Genomic DNA, 3,553 nt, shown 5'->3' with positions numbered 1-3,553 from the left:
GCCATTTTGTATTATTTTAAGGAATGGAAGGTGAAATAGTTTGGAACAGGTAAAAATGTACTAAGTTCGGCCGAGCCGAATCTTGGGGGCCCACCGCCATGGATTCTGCTAAAAATGTCTACCAAATGAGTCGCAGTGAAAGTCGTGACGAAACAATGCAAATGCAAATTTTGCCCATGAACATTCCACTAAGATATGGGGGCAAACTTCTCACATATCAATGAGTGCAGTCCGATTTAAGTTTAAAGCTCAATAATAAGGGACCTCCTTTTTATAGCCGAGTCCGAATGGCGTACCGCAGAGCGACAGCTCTTTAGAGAAGTGTTAAATGGCATAGTACCTCACAAATGTTGCCAGCACTGGAAGAGGAAAACCACCGCTGATTCAAACCCAGGCGTTCAGCGTCATAGGCGGACATGCTAACCTCTGCGCTACGGTGGTCTCCGTCGTGACGAAACACTCATGCAAAATGCCAGCTCAATCGGACAATAATTGTGGCTTCTATAGGCTCAATAAGTCAAATCGGAAGATCGGTTACATGGGAGCTATATCAGGTCTATAGCCATATGACCATATGACTCGGACCATACTTGGCACGATTGTTGGAAGTCGTAGCAGAAAATGTAAGCTCAATCGGACAATCAAGAAGTCAAATCAGGAGATCCGATTTAATAGAATCTATTTTCAAATCTGAACCAATATGGCCCACGATTATTGGTGTCGTAAAAGAACACTACGTGCAAAATTTCAGATCAATCGGACAACAATTACGGGTTCCAGGAGCTCAAGAAGTCAAATCAGGAGATCAGTTTATATAGGAGCTATATCCCCAATCCAATTCCCAACGACCTACATCAATAAGAAGTATCAGGCGGCTAGCGTTCCACCGCTATGGTGATTTCCACAGAGAGGCGGACGGACATGGCTAGATCGACTTAAAATGTCAAGACGATCCAGATTATATATACTTTATGGGGTCGCATATCAATATTTCGAGGTGTTACGAACGGAATGAATAGATTAGTATAGCCCTCATCCCTCATCGTGGTGGGTATAAAAAGGTACCGTTATTATGGAATAGATTATTATGACAAATCCGGCCGAGACGAATCTTATATACACTATGGAAATTTTGAAAATAGTCCATATTTATGTATATAACTGCTATATAGGCTCAGTGGGGCATGAAGGAAGTTGTATGGCTGGGCGAAGACCAAACCTCAGAAAAGTTGAGCTGGTACGATACACTAGAAGTTGAAAGCTTGATGTTTTCAGGAGACCTTTTCCGAATGGCGTTAAGACTTGAGTCGACAAGCAGATGGCGTATGCATAAGCTCGTTTGCGCGATCTAGAAGCAATTAGGACGTATAACCGATGAGTGAGACCTCAGCATACTCTGTCCAGTACACAAGACAGTATGTGTCAACTAAATAGGAATAAGTCTTCTTTCCGTCGCATACAAGATACTTCCAACGTAATGTGTAAGAGATTATAATCTAAAGACATCGAGGCAATTAAACCCTTTAAATGTGGCTTAGGACGTAGTAAATCCATTATCGACCAGACCCTTTTCCATATCCATATCGTGTGATTTCACAGTATTCTGCAGAAGAAGAATATGTGAGATGCGAAACAAAACGAACGACACCAGTCTTGAAATTGGACGAAGAATAATATTCATTATAGAAGATGATACCTTGGGTTATACAGCTGTTCGAGAACAAAGTCACATCCCGACATTGTACCATGTACTGATACTAAAATACACGTGCTGTTATATGGTTCTGAAGACCAAAACTCTGACGGGAATACCAAATGGAGTAAGAGATCTCTAAACTTGCTATCAGATATTGAAGGAGCGCATAAATCTATTCTGAGTTGGCTAACGGTCCTGTAAAAATATTGGATAGGGTAAAGCTATCGCTCTCTTCAGAGTGTCCAGAATGTACATGGCACCGCAGCGGTGCTGAGGGCAAGGAGGAGTATATTGGGTATGAGGCAAGGAAGATTGTCCCTAAACTGAGGGAGTCGGGAATTTGGTTTTCCTCGCATTTTGGCACTCTTCCGTTCTGTTAAGGGCTTATGATGGGTACCGGGGAATATGCGCCGAGATAGACAATGTTTCAGGGAGATCCTCCCTTGTTGACGGATTGGACTCGCTCACTCAGAGAGAACTCTGGGCTGGATGTACCCGTCTAATATTTGCAGACATGTGAGATATTTCTATTCAGACGCCTGCACTGTGGACGAAATTATCATATTTTAAAAGTAGTTTTTATACATACAGTAATCTAGTCATTCCGTTTGCAACACCTCGAAATTTTGATCTGCGACCCTAAAAAAAGTGTATATATTCTTGATCGTCTTGATATTCTAAGTCGATGTAGCCATGTCCTTCCGTCTGTCGAAATCACGATTGAGGTGGATTCTTCTTATTGATGTAGATCATTGGAGATTACAAATGGGCCATGTCGGTTCAGATTTGAATATAGCCCCATCCATCGATTTGAATTCTCGAGCCACTAAAGGGCGCAATTATTATTCAGTTTGGTTATAATTTTGTTCAATGACTTCTCCCACAACTTCCAACCAAGTATTGTGTGAATCGGTCCATAACCTGATAGCTCCCATATAAACCGATCTCCCGACTGTACTTATTAAACCCCCAGAGGGCGCAATTTTTATCCGATTAGGCTGAAATTTTTACCAAGCATGGTATGAATCAGTCCATAAACAGATACAGCTCCTATATAAACCTCTAGTCTGAGGAACGACTCAAAAAAAATGCATTATCCCGTAAAGTTGCAGTTGGATACCGAAAAAGAATAATAAGACAACATAGTAATTTATGAATAGGTAAAAAGGCATTGAGTTCGTCTGGGCCGAACTTTGGTTGCCCACCACCTCGAAAATATATATTAAAAACCTTTCGTCATAATACAGTGAAAAATGCATCATTTATGAACCCATAGCAGCTATATCTAAATATATTCCTATCTCCACCATGTTGAAGATGGCTATTTAAGGGTCTAACACAACTCATTCTTCCACATTTATGGGCCTTAGAACTTAAATCGGGAGATCGGTATATATACATACATACATCTGTATTCAAATAAAGAACGATCTGAACCATACGAATGTCGAGGAGCCTAACACAGCCCACTGTGTCAAAGTTCAGCGAAATCGAGCAATAAAAGTGCATTTATTGTCCCAAGAACTTAAATAGGGAGATCGGTACATATGTCAGCTATATTCAAATATGGCCCGATTTTGACAACTCGGTGTCAATGTCTAGGGACCTAACGAAACTCATTGTGCCTTATTTCAGCAAAATCGGTTAATATGTTCACTTTTTATGGGTCTAGAAATTTAAATTGGGAGATCGGTATATATGGCAGCTATATCCAAATCTGGACCGTCTTGAACAGGAATATCGAGGAGCCCAACAAAACTCGCTATACCATGTTTCTGCGAAATCGTACAATAAATGCGCCTATTGTGGTCACAAGACCTTAAATCAAGAGATCGGCCTGGTATATCCAAATCTGGA

The sequence above is a fragment of the Stomoxys calcitrans genome, chromosome 2, assembly GCF_963082655.1.
Source record: "Stomoxys calcitrans chromosome 2, idStoCalc2.1, whole genome shotgun sequence".
Taxonomy (NCBI): Eukaryota; Metazoa; Arthropoda; class Insecta; order Diptera; family Muscidae; genus Stomoxys; species Stomoxys calcitrans.
The sequence above is the reverse complement of the archived record's forward strand: the minus strand, read 5'-3'. Positions refer to the sequence as shown.